We start from the raw sequence: 24,983 nt of genomic DNA on the forward strand, positions 1-24,983 counted from the left end.
AAAAAATACTGCAGACCTGTATTCTCATTAAGAATCACTTTCACTTCACTGTGAATGTAGGCTCTGCAATGAGATAGAGCCTATAAGCACGTTGAAGATCTTGTTCTTACATAGAACAAAAGAGCAGGAACATTTTTATTTGAGATCTACTAAACTAGTTTCCCTCTCCTAAAAACTGAGTTTTTTCTTCTGTTTAACTTCTTCCAACTTTATTTTCCTCATCTTCTTTTAAAAATAAATAGTAATATATTTATTTTTGAAGAGTATAACACTAATATGTATTTTGTAAAAATTAGAACAACATGGAAGAATACCACTTAATGAAATCTGTAACCTGGTTTGGTATATTCTGTATCCTTTTAGAGATTTAAATGCATATAATAACAAAACAGTGATTGTGAGCCAGGTACAGTGCATTGTCTCATAAAATGGTCACAGTATCTCTGAGATGGGGTCCCTGTTTACCAAAAAGCAAAGTTGAGGCTTTTGGCTAACTGGTGACTTGTGCAAACATATTTCCAATGGATTGCTACATAAGCAATCTTTGATAAATCAAGACACATCTAACTGTGTTCTTGTCTGATTATCTCCATGTAATAAATTTCCAAAACTGGAATTGCTGGGTCAGTGTGCACGGTGATAGGACTTCCCTGGGGGTCCAGTGGCTAAGGCTCTGTGCTCCCAGGGCAGGGGGCCCGGGTTCTGTTCCTGCTCAGGGAACTAGATTCCACACGTTGCAACTTAACAGTTCGAGGGCCCCAAGTGAAAAATCCTGAATGCCACAACTAAAGAACTCTCACGCCGCAACTAAGACCTGGCACAGCCAAATCAATAAATATTTTTTTAAAAAGTGTGTACACTGAAACATTGGCTCATTTGGAGAAAGGTAGTTAAGAGCTCTGAGCTTCCCAGGTGGCACAGTGGTAAAGAACCTGCCTGCCATTGCAGGAGACGCAGGTTCGACCCCTGGGTCAGGAAGATCCCCTGGGGTAGGAAATGGCAACCCACTCTGGTGTTTTCACCTGGAAAATCCCATGAACAGAGGAGCTTGGTGGGCTACAGTCCATGGGGTTGCTAAGAGTCAAACTCTACTGAGCGTGCACACACACACACCAGTGTTCACATTCCCACTGCCAACTTGCTGGCCACTCATTAGACTTGTGTGCTACAGTCCATGGGGTCACTAAGAGTCGGACACGACTGAGCAACTTCACTTTCACTTTTCACTTTCATGCATTGGAGAAGGAAATGGCAACCCACTCCAGTGTTCTTGCCTGGAGAATCCCAGGGACGGAGGAGCCTGGTGGGCTGCCGTCTATGGGGTTGCACAGAGTCAGACACGACTGGGGCGACTTGGCAGCACTTGGCAGCAGCAGCACTAGACTTAGAACTTCCCTGGTGGCTCAGATGGTAAAGCGTCTGCCTACAGTGCAGGAGACCGGGGTTCAATCCTGGGGTCGGGAAGACCTCCTGGAGAAGGAAATGGCAACCAACTCCAGTATTCTTGCCTGGAAAATCCCATGGACAGAGGAGCCTGGTAGGCTACAGTCCATGGGGTCGCAAAAAGTTGGACACAGACTTAACCTGAACCTCAGTTTGTTCTTATGTTAAGTGGAGCTGATAACAGAAACCTCTTATGGCTGTGAGGACTGAAAGAGATGATGAATGGTATGTCCCTGGCCAGTGTCCAACACATAGGAAGAGCAGTATATTTAGACAGACTGGTCCCTGTCTTACAAAGCTGGCATTTTAATGTGGGAGCAGGGGAGGGAACAGTGAAAGACTGTCAGTAAACAGATTAATGAACAGGAGAAAGAACAGTGCTGTTCAGACAATTAAAAGAAAGTGATGTGATAGGTAGGTGAGTATTTCCTAGTGGTTGCCAAGGGGGAGGGGGTTGATGGAGGAGGGATGGAGTGGGAGGTTGGGGTTAGCAGATGTAAGCTTTTATATATAGAATGACTTAACAACAAGGTCCTACCGTATTCAGTATTCTATGATAAACCATAATGGAAAAGAGAATATTTTAAAAAAAAAGAATGTATATGAATGTATTCAGCTGTATGGACAGCTGAATCACTTTGCTGTACAGCAGTAATTAACACAACATTGTAAATCAACTACACTTCCATTTTTTAAAATGTAAAAATTAAAAAAAAAGTGGGGGTCATAAATTGACTAAATACTGACAAATTGACCTGAAAAAAATTTTCTAAAATTCCATTCCCTCTGTGTATAGACATGTTTCTTTTCTTCACCCTCACCAGCACCTTCTGATTTTAAAAAGGGGCGTTAAGAGATTATCTTAGAGACCTTTCTATTCATCTTCTAATGAGTTTCACCGGCAGGGGGGAAAGAGAAGAAAACCAGTTGATACCTCCGAGGAATCCCTGCTGTCCCCTCTCCCTCAGTGAATGGTCCAGCATCAGCCCTCATGCTCTGAGCCTCCCTTCGCCCTCCCATTTCTCTCTGTGCCAGCTCCCACCTGCACCATGGGATGGGACTGGAAGCCACCAGCGTTTTAGCCAATATCCATGTGGATCAACCACCACTTTCCCCCTCCAGAATTAGGCAGTGCCTGGCTCAGGGGAGACAGCTGATCAAGCATCGCTTTTACTATACAAACAAGGCAGCTTTTAGAGATAAGCTGGTTTTTCTAAACGAATTTGTTGTCAAGGATCTAGTACCTCCTGTGAGTTAAACCTACACAGAGGGCTCCATACTTCTGTTACAGTCAGACCCTCTCCTGCTTGGTAGCCAGGGGAGGGGGCCTGCCCAGCTCTGAACCCTACTTCTGCTTCTGCCCCAGAGTTGGGGGGTAAGAAGACCTCCTTTGTTTGTTTGTAATGCATCTATGATTGTGTCTTGTTTGTGGATCTGTTCGGTAAAGCCTTTCATCATCCTACACAAACTGTGTCATAAGAAACATTCTCTTTGTAGGTCTTAAGCTTGGAGCTGCAACATTAAATGATATAGCACATGTTAAATTACAGACCTCATTCAGGTCCTGTTTTTATTTCAGTTTTTTTTTTTAATAGCAGTCACATGGTATTAGAATTTAATGTCTGATTCAAGCCTTAGAATAATATTGTGTAGCTTAAACCCGTGGACAAATGGATTAAACGTCACTAGTTCTTAAAATTCAATTTCTTTTTATAATCGTTTTAAACTCACTCAGCAACTTTAAGTAAAATATCCTGAGGGCAACATGTGTTCGTGATGGGGTGGCGGGGGGGGGGGGGGGGACTGGGGGTGGCGTGGGGAGGGAATGTGTTCAGTGAAATTGTCCAGGAGCAAAGCGCCGCTCACTTGAAGCCCAGAGATTTGTCATCCAAATATGTGCAGATTGCTGGCGCTATAAATAGTTTGAACTCAAGTAAACAGCTTTCTTCCCCCTGGCTGCGGTTCGGTCATTGTTCAGATGCCAGAGCTGCCCGGGGAGCAGCAGTAGCTTGCGCCCTACTCTTAGGCTGCCATCAGCGACCGCAGGACCCAGGGCTTGAGATGACGGGGGGCTCCCACCCTCGGGCCCTTCAGTTCTCCACCTTCACTTCCCACCTCGCCCGCCCCTCCCCGCCCGCGCCCCCCCCTCCCCGCCCGCGCCCCCCCCCCCGTCCGCGGCCCCCCCCCCCTCCGTCCTGCAACTCTGCAGACCTGCCTCTGCTCCAGAGGAGCCCAGACCTGAGATTCCCGGCAGCTCTATAAAGCCCTGGGGCCACCGGACAGTTGACTGAGGCGACACAGACGTTCAGTTTTCAGGGCAGAAGCACACACGACTCGTTCCCTTCTGTCGGAGCTAAGAGCGGTGCGGTGGTCGGAACTGCCGTGGGCCACCGATGCCAGCAGCTGTCCCACCCTGTGCCAGGCAGACAGGCAGGCGGGAGGCTGACATTTCCAAAGCCCCGTTGGGGACTCAAGCAAAATGCTGCCGTTAGAGCAACTGAGGACATTCCACGGTTTATTACTCTACTTCCTTCGGAGAAAATGAGTCTCTCTCCCTCTCTCTCAAAATCCCTGCTTCAGCCACGTTCATCTGCTGTGGCTCTCATGTCAGATGCCCACGAGAAGCCTAGGAAGATCTTGACATTTTGTTGTTGAGGGCACAGGGGACAGGAATGCTAGCAAGGACTGGACTAGGATCAGGAATCCTGGGATCCTTGGGCAAGTTACCCAACTTTTCTTAGTTTCTTCATCTGTCAGGTGAGGATAGTCCTGTTTCATGGAGTTGCTGAGAAAATGGATGTAGCGGTATTTTCTGGCTGATACTCAACAATAGGCTATAAAGGAGAGGTAGGGAAGTGGAAAGGGTCTCCCAAGCCTGGCCTTCTAGACTATGTGACCTCAAGCCCATGAGCCAGCCAGTGCCTCGCAGCCTCAGTGTTTTTATCTGTAAAATGGTAATGTCAATACCTGCCTTGTAGCGGTATTGTGAAGATTAGAAGTAACACATGTAAATCTCTGACAAATGATAGATAATAGATAAATGGCAATCCTGGTGTTGTTACATTTCATGTGGAGATATTCACTCTGGCCACTTGAGGATTCTTCACCTGGAGAAACAGCTTCAGTTTGTAGATGTTGAGATTACTAAAAGGCCCTGTGAAATGCTCATGGCAATGACTGGCCAAAAATAGATAACATTTAAAAAAATCAAGGTAATGAAAGTATTATAAAAAAAATCCTACGAGTCCAGAAAGGCATCAGTCTACTGCTTACTCCCTCACCTGACATAACCATTTAATTTTTCTGCTTTTAGCCCTTCTAGTGGTTTTTTCCATTTCTCTAAATAAAATTACCTCTATTACTTTTTAAAAAATTATGTATTTATATTTGGCCGTGCTGAGTCTTCATTGCGGTGGGGGCTTTTCTCGAGTTTCGGTGAGTGGGACTACTCTGAAGTGGCGGTGTGCGGCTTCTCTTGTTGCAGAGCACAGGCTCTAGGCTTCAGTAGTTGAAACCTGAGGGCTCAGTAGTAGCAGCTCCCTGACCCTAGAGCACAAGCTCAGTAGTTGTGACTCACAGGCTTAGTTGCCCCGCGGCATGTGGGATCTTCCCAGATCAGGGATTGAACCCTTGTTTCCAGATTCTTTACCACTGAGCCACAGGGAAGCCCTCTGTTACATTTTTAAAAAATTTTTGTCAAAATGGCACATGCACACAGGTTTGCTTTGTTCTTTTTAAGGTCAAATATCATCATAAACTTACACTAGAAAACAGCTGTCCCCTGCTCCCACCCCTTCTTCCCTTCCCTCCTATCTTGCTCCCAAGAGCATACACTTTTGATCCTGTTAGCTGTTTGTTCTAGTATTTCTCTCCCTATATCTAAGTAATATACAGCCTTCTCTCTCTCGTAAATTTTTTTATTATGGAAATTTTCAAACATGTAATTATAGAATAGTACAGTGAATTGTCCTGGACCACCCATTACTCAGCCCCAGGGTTCATGACCAGTTTCGTTTCATCCGTGCTAGTGGCCATTTTCCCCCTGCTCACAGATAATTTGGGCATAAATTCTAGACAACATTTCATCAATAACGAGTTGAGCATGTATCTCTAAGAGAATAAGGACTCCTTAAAAAAAAAAACTACACTACCATTATTATACAATAAAATAACTAATAATCCATTATTATTAGCAAAGATCTCCGATGAACTAAAAATATTTGTTTTTCAAAGCAGATCCAAACAAGGGCCATGTGCAACCATGATGCTCTTTCTTTACTTGTCAGTTTTCGACATTGCCTGTTGACCTCCCTGGCTGGTGCATGAAGCCTTAGCCTTCGTTCAGACACCTCACATTCTTTTCTCCCTTTCCTCCCGGCAGCACAGTTTTTTGGTTAAATTCATATTCAGTGTTTTCAGTGTTATGGCACTGTAAATATTATTTACTGCCAAGCCAGTAACATTCTAATTTTTTTTTTCCTCTCTGTCTGATGGTTTTTCTGGACTTACTGCTTCCGCTTTAATATGCTCAATTTTCCTTGTTCCATCGTGCTGAGTCTTGCCACACTTTCCCGTAGTCTTTGAGTACACTTTTTGGCAGGCTTGTCGAGGAGTTCCATGAGGTCCATTTCCCTGGAGCTTCCACCTTCCTGCTTAAATCAGGCTGATGCTCCCCAGGCTCAAGAGTCATCCAGGCCCTGAGGCCACCTGCTTCATCGTCATCACCATCATCCTTGACATGCCTTTCACCTCTCTTATTAGGTCCTTCTTTTCAAATTCTTACTTTTTAGTTTAAACCCTTGTTTAGGTAAATTTCTCCTCCAGAAGTTTACTGACAAAAACAGCGAACGAGTGAAGTTGTTCTAGGTCGTTGCAATTCTGAAAAAGTCTTTATTTTGCCTAGCTGAATATACATTCTAGGTCCCAAATCAGTTTGAACTGTTTTCTTGGAAGCCTTGCTCCTTTTCTTCAGGTACCAGCATTGCTGGCAAGAGGTCTGATACCAATTTGATTCTTTTTTATTGAAATAATCTGTCTCTCTACAACAGTGTAGCAATTTTTCCTTTTTGAATTCTAAAAGGTCAAGACACTGTGTCTTTTTTCATCCTCTTGGTGCTTTTTAAGCTTTTCAGTTTGAAGATGCAGTCTCCCTTTGTCTCTGAGAACTTTTCCTCATGATTTCTTAGATAACTTACTGTTGTACTTTCTATCCTATTCTTTTTCGGGAATTCCTATTTAGTCTGACGTCGAACTTCCTGGATTGTTGTTCTATATCAAGATCCTTTTTTATCCTGTGGATATTTTTTTCTCTATATTTTAAAAGATTTCCTTTTCATATTTTCCAGCCCTTCTCCTTAATTGTCAATTTCAGTTTTCATGTTGTTACTTTCTAAGAGCCCATTTTTGTCCATTTATTTTATGTTTTATGGACACAGGATCTTCAGAATCTCTCTGAAGACATAAGAATTTTGTTTTAATAAAGCTTACTATTTGAGCCTTTGTTCTCATGGTGGAGTCTATTTTTCTCTTTATTTCAGTCTCTGTCATGCTGTTGGTTTTCATCAGATGCCCTATGATAGTTTTTTCTTTCTGCCACTTATAGTCGATAATAAAGCCTCCTTTTAGGAGCGAGGCCTTGATTTCCTCTGGAATTGGTTGTCTGTTTGCCCCAGAGACCCTACCGCCGCCTAGGAAGCTGCTAGAAGCTCTCGGTACCATCCTGAAGGGTGCATCCTACTCTAGGGCACCTGAGACTGAAGGTCCTTTAAAAGTTAGAGTAAGGATGCCCACTCTCTTACTCGAAGCCCTGGCTCACCCCAAGGCAGATCATTCCGTTTATTCAAAGAGCCCTCCCGTCTGCCTGGGGTTCTGCAGAGCTTGCTGACCCTCCGTGTGCTGCGGGTGTGTCGTGGCAGCTGACTGGCACAGGGGCTTCAGTGGGTCCCCTCATTTTCAGTCCTCTTCCCAAATCCTCTTGATGCCCGCTGTCCCCAGCCCCAAAGCTTCCTGGGCTTCCCACATTTCCACAGGTGTTTTCCTGTCCCTGTGCTCTGGACTTCATCTTCTGTCATCTTGAACATCTTTTAGAGATTATTTGGAATGAAATCTTTTGTTCTCTAATGATTCTACCTGACAAGAGGGAAAGCTTGGTTTAAAGTTTAGAAGACATGGTACTTTTTTTTTTTTAAGCATAAACAATTGCATTAAGGGCTTCCCTGATAGCTCAGTTGGTAAAGAATCCGTCTGCAATGCAGGAGACCCTGGTTCAATTCCTGGGTTGGGAAGATCTGCTGGAGAAGGGATAGGCTACCCACTTCAGTATTCTTGGGCTTTCCTTGTGGCTCAGCTGGTAAAGAATCCACCTGCAATGTGGGAGACCTGGGTTCAGTCCTTGGGTTGGGAAGATCCCCTGCAGAAGGGAAAGGCTACCCACTCTGGTATTCTGGCCTGGAGAATTCCATGGACTGTATAGTCGACGGGGTCGCAAAGGATCAGACACAACTGAGTGACTTTCACATACATACGTAAGCCTGGACTATCCGGGATATGTGTGTGTGTTTAGAAAATATTTATTGAGTTTCTGTACCAGTGTTCTGTACCAGTGAATGAAGGAGACACGTCATTGACCTTGTGGTTGGTGTCCACAGTACATGTAACATGTGTTAACAATAACATATGTTAACAGTTTATGAGAGGAGAGGCAGAAGGTGCCTGGAGACCCTGACATGTGAGGGAGCTCACGTGGTTCAGAGGAAAGACCCCCAGAAGGTAGTGACATTTAATCAGATCTGATGGCTGAGTAACAATTAACCAAAACAAGAGGGTGGGGGAACCTCCCTCGTGGTCCAGTGGCTAAGACTCTCTGCTCTCAAAGCAGGGGGCCCAGGATTGATCCCTGGCCAGGGAACTAGATCCCATATACAGCAACTAACATTTCACATGCCACAACTAAAGATCCCACTTGTTACAAAAAAAAAAAAGAAAAAGAAAAGAAAGATAGCGCTAAGTCATGTTCGACTCTTGCAATCCTATGGATTGTAGCCCACCAGGCTCCTCTGTCCATGGGATCCTCCAGGCAAGAATACTGGAGTGGGTTGCCATTTCCTTCTCAACTTATTGCAAGGAAGATCAAAAATCCCACATGCCACAGCTAAGACCTGGTGTAGCCAAAAATGAAGATAATAAATAAGTATTTTAAAAAAAAAAACAAGAGGGTGGGGCCAGTCAGATGCGTGTTCAAGTGCAGTGTCAGAGAGAGAGCACCTCAAACCAATAGAAGGTCTTCCTACTGTTAGAGCACCAGACTGCTCAGCCTCAGAAAATACCCCTGCCTTCTGGGGCCTGGCATTCCCCGTCTCAAAAATGAGGAAACCACGTGCTGTTTTCAGCTCTAAAAGTCAACATATCTAAGATTGTTTAACTCAAGAGTTGGAGATCCCATCTCTCCCATAACTGCTGCCAGCTGAAACCCATCTCTTGCTGGTGGGAAGCAGGTCTTTAAGAAGGCTGGAAAAGGTAGGGAGGGGCAGTGTGGTGTTCGCATATCAAACATTTGTTGTCTTTTGTGGAGTTAACCACCCCCGCCCCCAAATGACTTACGTTTCTGAACTCAAACACTGTCTTGAGTGACGGTACAGTTCTTTCCGGGTCTGTGCCCTCAGGAGGTTAACAGGCTGTTCCTAGTGATAGAATGATGGGTCACCTTCCTTTTTTTTTCTGATCTTTTCTACTTTCCTATTTTTATTTTTATTTTTTTTACCATAAGCAAGTATGATTCTAATTTGAAAGCAAACAAAATCTACTTTGATTTATTAAATCTCAGGCGATATGTTTCTCAATTTGTCTGGAAAAAAGGGGAACTTGCAGCTGTGTGGCATAGGGAATAAGTGCATTTGAAATGGCACGACAGCTGAAACTGGCCTTTGATTGGGTGAAAAGTTAATTGTGTTTTAACAACAGGTGTTTGGACTAGAGGGTGGGTGCACGCGTGCATGTTTAGTTACTTACTCATGTCCAACTCGGTGACTCCATGGACTATAGCCTGCCAGGCTTCTTTGTCCATGGGGATTCTCCAGGCAAGAATACTGGAGTGGATTGCCTTTCCCTTCTCCAGGGGATCTTCTTGACCCAGGGATCGAACCCGTGTTTCCTGCATTGCGGGCGGATTCTTTACTGTCTGAGCCACCAGGGAAGCCCAGAGGGTGGGTAGTTAGCGGTGGCCAGAATTTATTCATTCACATACTCCTTTCAACAGCTATTCATCGGTTACCATCGAAACAAGTTACTCAGGTGATCTGTGTCTGGAATTTTGTCCCGTGTCAAGTGGAGATAATAAATATACCTGCCTCGTAGGATCCTTGTCGAGATTAAATGAGGTAATTTATATAAAGCAGATAGAATGTCATCTGATATATGATAAACATTCACTACAGGTTTTTGTTATTTATGGATTTCCTTATTTTAATAAGTGCCGTATAACACGTACAAAATGCTCATAAACTAGACATAGCTTTTGCTTAAGATGCTCAAATTCTACAGCAGAATAAGCTCTGTCCGGATATAAATATGCCTCTAAGGAAAAAAGGATAAGTCTCTTAAGAGAGAAACAGATCAAGTACTTAGAAAATTCAGTGGGAGAAATCCCTTCAGCACTAGGGGTGAAGGGATGGGAATTAAAGGCGACTTTGGGGCCAAGGGGCTTCTGGGGCCTTCAGGCCAGCCCTGGGCGGCAAAGCTGCCAGTTTCCTTTATCCTCACATGGGGCCAGTCCTGCTGGCTGGGGAAACCCACCGAGTTCCTCCAGGGGAGCATTGAGAAGGCAGCAGCAGAGAAAGGGGCCCCAGGAGACAGGTCTGGCCCAGGCAGCCCCGGCTTGGAGCAGAGGCTCCGTCCTGGAGCACTTACTCCAGGGGGCCCTCTGGGCAGGCCGGCCAGTCCGCGTTTCCACAACGGTCGGATGAGACTGGGAATAACTTTCCTGTCGCTGATTCAGGTAAGGATGCCATCCAGTGGGGGTTTTACAGCTCGGCGCGTGGCCCCGGTCCACGCAGCGTGTCCCCTGCCGTGGCCAGTAGAGGACAGACTGGCTGTGCTGGTTTCATCACAGTTCTGTCTTCGTGGCTTCTGTCACAGATGGACGGTTATCCGGTCCTCGGGGCTCATGTGACAGAATACGTGCTGTCAAGGAAAACGCTATCTTCGTTTTTATGAATGGGCGCCTTCCTAGTATTTTTCCTTCAAGTGGCAAACCGTGCTTCAGCGCGCCGAGGGTGATGTCAGTAGACTGACCTGTCAGGATCTGGCTTCACTTCCTGGCGCCCACTCAGGTTTCTGGAATAAGGGCCCAGCCAAGCACCACCCCGCCTCCGGGCCCTGCACGCAGAGTGTGTCTGTGAGAACGTCAGGCAGCGCTTCGAGGCTTTGTTCCTTACTCATCCTGACGTTCTAGACAAACAGCAGCCCTCCTCTGTGGCTTATCGACATTCTTGACCTTACTCATTGTCACGTCGTGCTCAGGGCAGAGGGTGGTGACACTGAGTCAGACTTAGAAAATGATGTTTTTAGGATGTGCCAGCTGATTTTTACAAGTATTTTTGAACTTGTAGTATGTGGTATAAGTCACCCAAGAACTTTGAAGGAGGAAAGCTGTTATTATTCTCATTTTCCACTGGGAAACCAAAGCCCAAAGAAGCTAACTGGCAGGGTCCTACTCAGGCAGGAGGTCCAGGGACGAGAAGGGAGCGGTCTCTCCTGTCTGTGGACCGCCGCTCTCTGTGGGTGACCAGGCCCGTGTCCCCTGTATTCTCCTGCAGTCTCACACCAACCTGTGGGAAAGCCCGCGGAGTGGCACACTCCCTCCTAACACACACCCTGTTTGCTGGGACCTTTTCTGATTAACATCAGAGTTTTTTGAGCACTCATTAAAATTATTCTTCAGTCACACACTGCCACAGCCTTCCTCCCACCTATAAATAGCTTCTTTCCCAATTGGGCCCAAGTCCCAAATGGCTTTAAGGCAAATCAGGTCTGCGTCTTTGGGGGAGGAGCCACTGAGGCCCAGATGTGCCTCAGGCCACACAGTATTTTGGTAGAACAGCAGGTAAGCGCCCCTCTTACCTAGCGGCCTGAAGTGTTTCCTATCAGCCAATAGCCTGACGACTTTCCCGGTCCCAGGCCTGGTTGAACCCCGGAAGACTCTCCCTCCCACTGCTTCCCCACTGGTTTGAGAAGAAGCTTAGCCTGTTTCCCAAAGTGGGGATGATCCCATTTAGAACTGAGGGTCCAGCTCCATGGAGTAACCGTTTTGGGAAGGAGCATTGGCTGTTGTGTGGCTCGTGCGCTGGCCTCAGGAGGAGTTAAAAGACTCCGTTTCCAAGTCTGGGCCTCTCATCTTCAGCCGTGTGCCCTCAGGCACGTCTCTTAACTTATCTGTGCTTCATTTTCCTATCCAGGAAAAGGAGATTAGCAATGACCTAATTCTCCTCAAGTGAGAGTCAAAGGAGATTTTTAAAAATTTGTTTATTTCTGGCTGTGCTGGGTCTTCATTGCACAGCGATGACTTCATTGCGGGGCACAGGCTTCTCATTGTGGTGGCTTCTCTTGTCGTGGAGCGCAGGCCCTAGGGTGTAGGCTCAGTAGTTGTGGCACACGGGCTTAGTTGTCCTTAGACGTGTGGGATCTTCCCAGACCAGGGATCAAACCTGTGTTCCCTGAATTGGCAGGCGGGTCTTAACCGCTGGACAGCCAGGGAAGTCCTCAAAGGAGATTGTGTACAACAAGTACAACCATCTATCATCACTCACGTGTCCAAGTACCTTCAGGTCCCTTACATATGTTATTTCATTCTCAGTGTCCTCAAATGGAGGCCCTCTTATCCCATTTTGCAATTTAAAAAAAAAAGGTTCAGAGAAGTTAAGTCACATAGGTGTCAGAGCAGCTGCATCCCTGGCTCTGAAATTGATGCTCATAATCGCTATACACGTCACATTGCTTCCCACTGTACACCAAAGCAAAGAGGCTTTATTTGTCTTTCTTATCAAGCACTCTTCAAATGCAGGAAATTACTTACTATCTCTCGTAACCACGACTGTTTCATGTTAGTCCCTTACGACAGTTAAATTCTCTTGCTGCTTTATCTTATCTCGTAGTTTATGCTGCCTCTTTCCATGTTCCCCAGGACTTGTCCAGTGAATTCTTGGGAGTTTTCTCCCAGAGAAACTGTTCAGCTCCACCAGAAAGGGGGTTGAGGGAGCCTAAGCTGAACCAGGCATCTTGAGCAGTAGCCTCCGACCCCTCCAGGGTTCCTCCCTCCCTCAAGCCACTTTGTGGTCAGCCGCTTTGTAGTAAAGTTCCTTATGTTGAATTTGTTGATTAAGCTCATCCGTTACTGAATTCTTGAAGTGGAAGACACCAAAACCCTCATTTTATTGATGAGAAAACTGAGGTCCAAAGAGAGAGGTGATGTGCATGGGGTCATTCATTCAGTTAGGAGCGTGATGGGGACCAGAGCCCAGTTCCCAGGCAACAGCCCAGTGCCCATTCTAAGCCTTTGGTGTGGACATGTGCCATCTGTTGAAGTAAAGGACAGACTCGCGCCCTCTGTCTAGCACGCACCTAGGAAGCTTTGGGGAGGAATTCAACAGCTTAGAAAATTGAGCAGGAAGAAAGAAGATGGGGGTGGGACAGAGTGGGGGGGAGTGTGCAGCTCTCCGCCCTAACTAGCATTATCATACATCCAAAAAGTGAACTGGACCATGGCACAGCATCAGCCCACGGTCAGCAGTGACTAAGAGGCAAAGGGATTTATGCCGGGAAGGAAGGATGTTAGGCAAACGTGCCGGCCCGGGATGCAGTTACAGCCCCCGCGGCTCATTGTCTGCAGGAAACGGATCTCTCCTGTGGACGGAGAGGTGGAAATTGAACAAGGGAGCTGAGTGGTTGACATCATCAGGCCGAGCATTGGGTTACAACAAATGGGGACTTACTTGGCCCGAGACGTGGGAAACACCCACTAAAACCTAGAAGTGCGTTTCATTTAGGAGAGAGGGAGAGAGAGAGAGAGAGAGGGGCACGAGAGAGCCCGCCTGCCCCTACCGGCCCACTCTGCTAGTCTTGCTTACCCTCCGAGGGGAGGCGTCCTGAATGCCGGCTCCTTAAATTCGACCTTCCCTTCTGACCAAGGACCGCTGGCCTTGGAAGGAACTCTGCTCTCAGTAAGTAGGACTTTCTTCCCTGCCACCACCCCCACCCCCAGGGAGAAGCAGGCTGGGAGGCAGGGCTCTCCGGAGAGTTTGCTTTCCAGCCCGTTGGTCACCAAGTGTCTATTTTTATATTATGATATATTATTGCTCTGAAAACCATGGCTTTGTCTGAAACCGCCTAGGGCTAGAGTCTGAACTTTAAGGCTCACAGACAGGGCTCCAGTCAAATGCTGTCTTATTTTGTTTCCCAAAGAACTTGGACAGAGTCACTCGGGCTTTAAAAGCAGCTCCTTGCCCCAAATATAGATGAGGAAATAAATCCTCCTGTAGAAACTGGTGTTTGGGGAAACTTTTCTAATTTATTTTTCTGATGACCAAGGTGGGACCCCCAAAAATCTTAAACATTCTAGAGAGAAATGTCTCTGCAGATGAGAAGTCCCCGTAATCTGCCGCTTTCAGAGGCAACATGGGGCATTTTCAGTTTAAGATACAGAGACGGTTAGATTTCATGACGTTACCTCATCACTTTTGCCCAGTGCTGCAGGAGCTGCCTAGGAAACTCCAAGACAGAAATCTTTACCTTTGGCTTTCTGATCTTTTAATTGCTTCCTTTAAAAAAAAAAAATGTGCTGCTTATTGCTAGAAAATACACAAGACTGTAAGCCCTTGGGCATTTTCTCCGCTGGGTTCTGTCCTCCGGATTTTAAACCGAGGGAGCCACTCAGTGCAGAGAGGAAGGGAGGGGGCCGTACCTGTGGGGGCCGAGCCGAGGGTTCTCAGGTGGCTTGAGATACAAAGCTTGCAGGTGCTGTGTGTGTTCCACTCACCTTCCTCACAGGTAAAAATGGTTGAAAAATCACAGTTAAAGAAGAAAGCCTCCAGCTTTAAAAAAAGAAAAAAAAGCAAGAGCCACTATATAATAGAAGGGCCACCCAAGGAAACTGTGGGGCCCTGGGCAGGTGTTTTATTCTCTGGACCTCAGTTCCCTCGTTTGTACCTAAATGAGGGGCGAAACTAGATGAGCACTCCGTCTGAACAACATGGCTTTAAACTGTGAGGGTCCGCAGTCGTGCGGATGTTTCCCCATAAATAACGCAATACAGAACCAGCATCCGCAGTTGGTTGAATCCACGGAGGCAGGCCTGGGATGCTGCGGACACGTGGATACAGAGGGCTGACTGTCAAGTCACACGTGGATTTTCAGCTGCCCAGAGGATCGGTGCCCCTCACCCCTGTGCTGCTCAAGGGTCAGCTCTGTTCCCAAATTCAGCCTGAAAGAAACCACCAAAGCCCTTTCCCCTTTGAGGAGAACCCTTAGGGCTCGAGGAACAAAGGGCCCTTGGTTGTCAGCATCCCGGAGTGGGTGAAAACTGGTGCCTCTAGAAGAACTAAAAGAGGACACAAAATAGGCACTGTGGTTACTGCCGAGTTTAAATTTTGTCAGATTTTGTGCTCTGGAAGGAGAAGTCCTCAGTGTCTGTGCGTGTATATCGGGGAGCGATGAGGAAAAAGAACCAACAGTAAGTATTGAGCGCCTGGTAAGAGCCAGGCCCTGTCTTATGCTCATCCTTCCACATAACACCAGGCAGTCAGTATCATTATTCCCCGACTCCACCGACAGGGTAACTCTCCACTATGTGTTCCCATGTTTTCCTGAACTCCTTCCTATGTTTACCCGAGCTGTGAGAGGCCAAATCCTAACCTCTTGACCACCAGAGAGTCGCACCTGAGCTGTGCTGGCATGACATCCCTTCACTGCTTCCGCTGGACCGCAGGCCCCATCTCCTCATTCCTGGTAGAGAACTTGGGACATAGGTACAGAGGAGACACATCATACTCAGTTTTAACTTCAAGCCCGCTGTCCCACTCCCTAGCTTGGCCAATGAGAGGGAGAAGAGGAAATGGGAAATCTCTACTCGCCTCCCTCCCCTCTCCATTTCACCTCGACACAGTCCGCACCGCTGCTGGGAAATGGGGCGTGAGTGTGCGTGCTCAGTTGCTTCAGCCGTGCCTGACTCTCTGCAACCTCATGGACCGTAGCCCGCCAGGCTCCTCTGTCCATGGGATCCTCCAGGGCAGGATAACCGGAGTGGGCATTGCAGGGAAAGGTTGGCCAGAGCCAAAGTACAAAGAAAAGCAAAAGAAGCTGTCAGGTCTTGGACTTTGGGTTTCCTAGGTTCCAGGTCTTGGCAGTTGAAGGGTTTTTCTTCTCTTTAAGAGCCTATCAGAGACCCTAACCCTAGGAAGATGCAGTATTTAAGACTATTTGGATTAAGACCGTATTGCAGTCCATGGGGTCACAAAGAGTCAGACGCGACTGAACTGACTGACTGGATTAAGATCGTGGTGAACTGGAGGGCTCGTGAAGCCCCTTGGCAGATCTGAGAGCTGCAGCATATCTCCTCCCAGCAGCTGAACCCTTTGAAAGTGGACCGTTGCTGCCAGGGCACCGCCCTGGGGTGTGGGCAGCAGGAGGGCCTGGGCCTCCACCCCAACCTCACCCAGGACCCTCGAGCCCGCAGGGCCCCGACACTTCAGCTGCTTAAAAAATCCGTCCCTCTCCTAAGGTGGTGGTGAGGAGGAGGTGATACCCTGGAAGAAAGGTACCTGGTTTGCATTTTTATTTTTGTTGAATGTGAGTGCTTGCCCAGTCTGTCTAGTGCTCTCCAGACTCCTGCCTGGCGCTTGGCCCCTGTGGGCACTTGTATTTGTGGCCCCCGGGATGGCTGGTGTCCCCAGTCCCTGTCACCGTAGACAGTCTAGGGTTCCATGCGAGGTTGAGCCATCTCGGAGAGATCCCTCCCCACCCCTCTTCTTTTCTCAGAAGTGTGGGATCACAATTATACCTACCTTGGGGGTGCCGGGGCTTCCCTAGTGGCTCAGCAGTGAAGAATTTGCCTGCAGTGCAGGAGATGGGGGTTCGATCCTTGGATCTCCAGAGAAGATCCCCTGGAGAAGGGAATGGCTACCCACTCCAGTATTCTTGCCTGGAGAATCCCATAGACAGAGGAGCCTGGTGGGCTACAGTCCACGGGGTCGCAAAGAGTCGGACACGACTGAAGCAACTCAGCAGGCAGGCAGGGGTGCCATGAGGACAAAGCAGCTTAAAGCTCACAACACTTAGCTGACTCAGTAATACGTGCTCAGGATTAGCTGCTTTATGGTTTCCAGAAAGAGAACGTTAGCTGACATCCTAGGATGTGAGCTGACATCCCCTGGCCCCCCAGTCCCAGGATGGCATTTGTGTGAGGAGCCGGAAGTCATCTCTGAAGTCCTCAATCTACACACACACACCCCTCCCAGCCCCCCCGCCAAGATGGGCCCTGGGGCTGCCACGCTGGCTCTTTAACCCGAGCCCCAGCACCGTTTGCTGTCACCCACTGAAGTGCTGAGGCCAGAAGCAGAAGTGGGTGCTTTTTCCTGACACCAGAGGTCCCCGGCCCACCCAGCGACCAAAGGGAAGAGCTGGTGGCAGGTGTTCCTTTCTGAGCTTGACGAGCAGCTGAACCCCCAGTCCACTCCGCCAGGCGCTTTCACGGGCGGCCAGGAGTGATTCCTAAGTGGAGACAGACGTGGAAAGTCTAAGATTCTCGGAAACAAGTCATCAATCACGACCCAAGGCTGAGCTCACTACCTCCTGGAAATCCTTCAGAAACGCCTCACAAAAACTTTTAAGTACTATCCCTTCAAAGAATGGTTTCTTTGGGAGTTGCACTCAGCTGCCATGCTGAGCGATTCTGTATTGCCGATGATTAACGCAGCCGCTCTGACCGGAGGAGGCCAGCATCTCCTAACTGTAAAAGTAGTCTCTAATCTTCCAAGAAATTGCTGTCCTTCAACTTGGCTCTTCCGAACTGAATAATGGACCTTCAGGGCACTCGAATAATGAAGCATTTGGTTGCTAATGCATTCTTACTATGTCCCAGGGACCTGGGTCTGTTATTATGTTTAGTGCTGTATGGCTCTGGGCCCTGCTGGTCAGTGAACAGTGCTGAGGGCTGGTGGTTCCTGAGCTCGAGGCTCGAGGAACAGGCTGATGAAGAGACAACCTCTGGTCTGGTGCAGTTGTCGGAGCATCGCAGGACGGGCAGATGAGTGAATAATTATGGCGGATCAGCAGCAGGTGGACGAGGTCCTAATCCGAGCTGGGTTGATTACCCCCAGGCTCCCCTCCATTTCCTGATGCCCAGAGCCGTGCCAGCACTTGCCTTAAGGAGAAACGAGAGCCGCTCCTGCTGAAGCCTTCACCCCCAGCACCTTCCTATCCCACAGGGTTTCAGAGGATAGAAAGGAACTTGTCAGGAAAATGCAACGGCCCCAACTTAGAGGACACGGAATCCTAGGGATGGGTGATTCTGTCATCTAAAATCACCACTAGGCTTTCTGTTGGTTTGTTTTTACATTTATTGTGGCTTTTTTTTTTTTTTCCGGATTACAAAGATAGAACACCTTCATGGGAGGATAAGCTAGATCTGGTGGCTCAGTCGGTAAAGGATGTGCCTGCAACGTAGGAGACTGCCTACAATGCAGGAGACATGGGTTCAATCCTTGGGTCGTGAAGATCCCTTGGAGAAGGAAATGGCAACCCGCTCCATTATTCTTGCCTGGGAAATCCCATACACAGAGGAGCCCGGCAGGTGCAGTCCATGGGGTCGCAAGAGTCGGACACGACTTTGCGACTAAACCCCCACCATGGAAAGGAAAAGCTAGACAGTACGGAAAAACAAACTGAAATCATCACCCAGTGATTTCAGTTCTCTGATTTTTAAATAAGGCATGGTGAGGTCAAAGAGCATGAATCTTTTAGGTCTCTGATCCGCATTTACAGTTAGCCACCGGGAAGTTTTCGCCTGTGTAAGTTCCCATTAGCAATCCATGGTTATGCTCCCATCCGCTTCTTAGGCGCACACCACTGCATCGGGAGTTGAGCTCGTTTTATTCTCTCCCCGGGCAGAGTCCCTCTTTGCGTATCTCAGAGGTGCTCAGCTTCTGTGTTGCTCTCCTCTTGGGCGGGGGAGAAACCACAGTCTGCCATCGATTAGGGACCCCAGCTTTCCTTTGTACTTTCCTGTATGGAAGGACGAATTCATCCATCATTAAAAACCCTTGTGTTTTCAGTGTTATGCAAGGTGCTGGGGGCAATACCAGGGTATGTGAGACTTGTAAGTAGCTCCCAGCCTGATAGGAAGAAAAACTCTTAACACATGTGGTCATGTGCCCCAAGAGAGGGACAGTGCTATGGAAGGCCTGACAGAGTAGCATTTAAGCCGAGCGTTCGATTCACTTCAGGAACTCGTTCACATAGTCAGCCTATGTTTATTGAGCACCTAATATCTGCTAGGCACCGGGCAAGGTGATAGTTGGAGAGCGCTGCACAGAACAGCCATGGTCCCTCCTCACCTGTAGCGTACAGGACTGATAGTGGTGTCATGAAATACCCAGGACAAGTGAGGGATGCGGAGGAGAGTGTGGTCAGGGCAGGTTTGCCGCAAGAGGTGGTGTTTGAACCCAGATGAGTCGGTTATGCTGAGAGCTAAGGTGGGAGCAGGGGACTGGGGTGCAAGGGTGCTGCGTTGTGGGAAAGACTGTTCCAGGTAGAGAGGGGAACGCCGGTGAAAGGCTGGAGGCAGGAATGTTGGGGAAACGGAAAGGAGGCCGGTGGGGCTAAAGCCTAGAGGGGAAAGCAAGAGAGAGAAGAGGGAGAAGATGGAGGCAACGAGGACAGCGGCCAGAAAGGATTTTCCTTGTCTTCTTCAGCAGCTGGATTCCAGTGTTTGAGCAGACTTTCTCCCTAAGGTGGCATAGAATAGTCCTCCTCGTCTGTAGTTTTTTTCATAAGGGGCAGGAAAAATCTAGTACTCCCAAGAGCCAGTGTTTTCATTTATTGGCTTACCTCTTAGTTCCCTTTCTCTCTGATTTCAAATGTGAGCTCCCTGCTGGAGTTGAGTCTGGAGACCAGAGTTTGTGTTGCCATTCTATCACCAACTTGCTGTGTGACCTTAAAAGATCCTTAACTTCTCTGGGCCTCATTTTCATCTCCAAAGAGAAATGACGCTGATCTGATCCCAGGGCCATTGTAAAGATCAAAAAAGATGAAGTATCTTAAAGTGCTTTGTAAAATATAAAGTGTTATAGATACATGCAGTATCACTATTATTTCAGCGAAAGATTTCTTATTAATGAAATAAAATTAAAAGCAAAGCATGGCACCGGGAGAGGGCAGAGAGTGCACCTTCCAGGTAACCCGGAAATGGCAGATTCCACCCGGGCGGCTCGCCTTCAAGAGCTTGTTGTGAGCGCGCTGTTCCTGTTTTCTCTTTCATTTCATCCACTGGGATAAACCATCTCCTTCCTTTGTGCTTCCGTCAGAATGGGTTACAAAACAATCCATTTCACTTCTCTGGATTCCAGGACCCATTTAATATCGAAGCCAGAGAATCTGCTTGGAGGCCGAGAGAGCCTTGTGAGCAGAGCTGCTGCGGTTTACTGGGCCTTGGTTCCCGGCAGCCCTAGGTGCCTGGGAGTACTTTTATTTGCGTTTGGGAAAGAAGGTAACTGGGGGCAGGGAGCCACAGAAAACAGTCAACGGTGCAGAACCAGCCCACACACCACCTGAGCAGGGCAGTGGATTTTTAAAGGGGGGCATTTTTTTTTTAAGTAAAAAAAAATTTCCCCTTTAAAATAAAACACGTAAATGCTTAGGGGGAAAAGTGCAGCTTTTCCCCATCTCATGAAGCTTTTAAAAATGTCTCCCAGGGGATTCCCCTGCGGTCCAGTGGTAAAAACTGGGCGCTTCCAACGCACAGGGCGCGGGTTCGATCCTTAATCAGGGAACTAAGAGACAACATGCCTCAGGGAATGGCCAAAAAAAAAAAAATGTTTTTAGACAAATTGTCTTCCAGCTGTTAAAATGATAGGTTGGAAGACCTGTTCTATCTGACCAAAAAAGAAAGTGAGAGGAAGTACAGTTAGCTATCCCATGTGAAGATAAACGGGTAGTGTGTGACATAGCTTACTATCCTGCGTGGCTCCGCTCTCCTGTGTATTTCTTTGTTGTTTTTACTTTCGTCATTGATTTCCCCTGGAGTGATGCGTGTGCTCATTGTAACTGAACAATTTGAAAATGTATACAGAAAAAGTTCATAATCCCTCCTCTCCTCCTGCTCCCCACTTGCATCCTTCTGAGATAACCAGGGTAGTTAGTTTGGTGTACATCCTTGCATACCTTTCTCCGAGCTCCTGTGTAGATGGATATTTTGTGTATGTATGTGGTTATTGTGTTTTGTCAGAAGTGGGATTGTACTTTGTTATTTTACAGTTTATTTTTACCACTAAATAATACATCCTGGTTAGGTGCAAATCCGATTCACTCTTAAATAACTTCAGGGCTGTAGATCTAGAGGTACCACAATATATTCAACCAGTCCTCCTTTGACAGATACTCGAGTTACTACCATTTTTTTTCATATTAAAAATCTTGTTGCGTTAAATATCTTCATGTACATATCTTTCTTCACCGGTGCTTTTACTTTTATAGATTATGTTTTCAAAAATAGTATTGCTGGGTTAAAAGGTATTCATACTTGATATTTTGATTGACAGTATAATCCTGCTTTACGACGAGTTCTAATAGTTGACATTTCCCCAGCCATATGGGAGTACTTTCACTTCCCTAAATCTTTACCAGTATTAGGGATTCTCTCTTCTGTCCATCTCTCCTCCATCTCTCTTGTTTTATTTGTGACCAAGCTGATGGGGAAATGGCATCTGACTTTTGTATATTCTTTAGTGAGATTGAGCATTGTTGCATGTTAACTGATCTTTTCATTTTCCTCATCTGTGAATTTCCTTTGCCCATTTTCCTATGAATTGTTTGCCTTTTCTCAGCCACATGTAGGAGCTCTTAATGTGTTTATATATTAAAGATCCCATATGTGTTGCAAATATTTTTCCTAATCTATTATTTATTAATTTGTTTCTGTATTGGTCTTCATAGTACCTGAATTTCTTGCCTTGTTTAGGAATAATTTCTCCACCTGAAAGTTACAAAAATATTTTAATAAATTTTTTCTAATACTTATATGGTTTTAATAAATTTAATCCTGAACCTTTAATCCCTTTGGAACTTATGTTTGTGCATAGTGAGGAGTAATGATCACACTTTGTTCTAGATAGGCCAGCAGCATTTATTAAATATGCCATCTTTTCTGTTTTGTATTGAAACCCATCTTTGTCATTAATAAGTTCCTTTATGGTATGTTTTTGAACTTGGTGTTCTAGCCCACAACTTATTTATCTGTTCTTCTGTTAATTCTGTATCTTTTTATTATCATGTCTTTATAGTAACTTTTTAAAATCTTAAGACAAATCCCCTATTTACTTTTTATAATTTTCTTTATTTCTTGGATAATTTTCTTGAATACTTACTATTCCATATGAACTCTAAAGTAATTTTTTTCATTCCCCCATCCAAGAAACCTATTGGTATTCTCATTGGAATTTAATTAAGATTATATAGTAATTTGGGAAGCATGGCATTTTGGGATAATTAGACTTTTCTACCCAGGAGCATACTAACTGGTTTGGACTCATGCGTTCTATTTCTATATTTTGTTGTTTTTAAAATTTCGGTATACATCATGCATGTGTTATCTAAAATAAAACAGCATTTCTTTGTCCTGAATAATCAAGGACCTTAGAATATTTATCTCTGATTTCAGTTCCATCTTCCATGTTATCGTTGTCAAATACTGTCAAGTTTGTTTTTACCTCCTCATCCAGCTTTGTTTCACTCAGTCGGTACTTGTTGCAATGCACCAACATTCTTACTAACAGTTGGTGCTTGTTTCAATGCACCAACATTCTTACTAACAGTCGGTACTTGTCTCAATGCACCAATATTCTTACTGACTTTGCTCACTGTTGATTCTGAAATCACACTGATACTCTGTGCTCACTTTCTCTTCTATTGGAGAATATTTTGGAGTCTGCCAATGGTAAACTTGCTTAGTCTTTGTCCAAAAATGTCTTTTGCCCTTACTCTTGATACTTTAGAATTTAAATAGCATGTATAATGACTATGAAAGATGTGTGTGCCTCTAATAAAAGTTTTCAGCTGCAACAGAAACTGCTCGTGTAAAAACTGAAAGCCTTTCATTCCTCGCCCCTCAGTCTCTGAGTCCCAGGGGGAGCCGCTGTTTTTGGGTTGCTGTTTGCCTTTTTCTAATAGAGACACAAAAAGTGTGTATATACGCAAATGCTGTACTTTTTTCCTGAGGATAAACAATCGTGTTCATTTTTTAACAAAACAAACAATAGTATATACAATTTTACACTTTTTAAACACCAGAGTATGTACATTTTCCCATGTCAGTACAACAAAATCTCCCCCCTTCTTTGTAATGGCTGTATAGTCCCTCCCTGGGTTAATACATCATAATTTAACTCTTTTTCCTAGTAACAGACACTTAAGTTGTTTCCTCTTTTATTTTTTAACTTTTACACAATATGTTTTACTGGACATTTTTTTTTAACTTATGTGAACCTATTTATAGTATAAATTTTTAGATGTTTGAGTGAGCCAAAGGATGTGCACAGTTAATAGGTTGATAGATATTGTTAACTTGTATTCATAAAAGAGTGCTTCAGTTTACAGCCCTAGGGGATGTCTGGCTCTAATTTTTGTTTTTCTTCTGGTTCCTTAGAATTTCCACATTGATTAGTCAACAGTGGAAAATCTGAAGAGATGCGAGCAGGAAAAAGAAACTAAACCAGGTGGGTAGTCACATTGTTCATACCACTCTGCTGTAGCATCACGAGTGTTTGCCTGAACACTTTCGTTTGAAGAAGGAAAAGAAATCGGTTCCAAATGAAATCAGAGAGGACTCGGGGTCCCATGAGAGAGAGGCAGGATGGCCCTTTTCAGAATTTACCTAATATTGCACTGCAGTTTCAGTCCTGATTCCATTTACACTGTTTCTCTGATGCTATAGAGAATCAGAAAGACAATCTACCTCTGGTGGCTTACAAGAGAATGGGTTTCTTCAACCATCTACTTAAGCAGATAGAATCATACACAGGAGTTATTAGCAAATCTGGGCATGGTGCCAACTTCCCCATCCACCAATTTTTTGTTGTAAAAGTATTTTCGTAAAGACCAGGGCACATGATGGGGATTTTAATACTGTGGTAGAGGAGCAAAAGCAGGCAAAGTACAGCCCAGTGATCTGATGAGGAGAGATGGTGCAGGTCCCTTCCAGTTGGAAGAAGAATGCAGTTCATAGAATGGTCTGCCTGGAAGTATGGCTGCCTTGGGTCAGTGTTCATATCTTTATGGTATCTAAAGATTTTTTAACAGCCTCTGATCCCGTGGTCTACCCACCTCCCTTGCCCCCAACTTATCTACCCCTTTCTAGCTCCATCTTCTTGCATTTGGGCAGAATCTCCAGTTTTTATTTCACTGTCCAAGTCCTAGTAGTCCTAGGAGTTTGGGGGATTTCCAGCTCCTTCGATTTCCCTCTCATGCCCCGGCCTGCCTCTAGCACCGCTTCTAAGATTCCTCTTCTCTGTTGGCAGAGAAAGGATCTTATCTGGCAGGCAGCTGCCCTGGGTCTGAAACTCCCCAGCTGCTTATCAGCAAGGCATTTGGGCAATGCCCTATAGCAGCTTCCCAGGCCACCAGGCTGTGTCCTGTTCTGACTCAGTGCCGCCGGGAAGCCCCTGGATGCAGATGTTTGCAGTGACTTGGATGCGGCAGTCAGCTCCCAGGACTGTTTATCTGGCCAAGGTCAGAGGGCCTTCTGTTCCAGTTGCTGTGGGAGCACTGGGGCCTAGCCACTGAACCTTGAGGATGCTAGGGTTATGTGAAGTTTAGAGCCAAGGTATTTAAACAGGCTTCTTCTGGGATTCAAGCTTTTCCTGTAAACATGGGTACAGTTTTGTATGTATACACACACACATACTCTCACAGGCTAAATATCTACAGCTTTCCTCGGATTCTTAGATGTGTCTGTGACCTCTGAATGTTAAGAATCAGTGGTCTAGAGAGGGGCTTCCCTGGTGGCTCAATGGTAAAGAATCCACCTGCTAATGCAGGAGACATGGGTTCAATCCCTGATTTGGGAAGATCCCCTGGAGAAGGAAATGGCAATCCACTCCAGTATTCTTGCCTGGGAAATCCCATAGACAGAGGAACCTGGCGGGCTACAGTGCCTGGGGTGCAAAGAGTTGGATACGACTTAGCAACTGAGCATGCACGTATGGTCAAGAGAGAGCCCCAAGTGTTTTGGGGTCCTGGGTCTCCTTAGGCACCAGTCTTCCATGTGCCAGGATATCCTGGGT

General features: G+C 46.1%; 1 protein-coding gene across 9 annotated transcripts in view; it reads left to right on the plus strand.

The window, feature by feature from the left end:
• Positions 1-24,983, plus strand: part of PKIG (cAMP-dependent protein kinase inhibitor gamma) — a 79,696-nt gene that overhangs the window by 27,626 nt on the left and 27,087 nt on the right. For 4 of the 9 annotated variants that reach the window (XR_014073156.1, XR_014073157.1, XR_014073155.1 and 1 more), the window contains exons 2-3: positions 9,698-9,818; positions 23,348-23,417. The gene's annotated coding sequence lies outside the window, so the exon portion shown is untranslated. Of the gene's footprint in view, positions 1-9,697; positions 9,819-13,475; positions 13,656-23,347; positions 23,418-24,983 lie in introns of those variants that run through there. The other 5 variants (XR_014073160.1, XR_014073158.1, XM_081557080.1 and 2 more) reach the window with 2 other exon arrangements.

This window comes from Giraffa tippelskirchi, chromosome 13, assembly GCF_054371585.1.
Source record: "Giraffa tippelskirchi isolate mGirTip1 chromosome 13, T2T-mGirTip1v1.2.pri, whole genome shotgun sequence".
Classification (NCBI taxonomy): domain Eukaryota; kingdom Metazoa; phylum Chordata; class Mammalia; order Artiodactyla; family Giraffidae; genus Giraffa; species Giraffa tippelskirchi.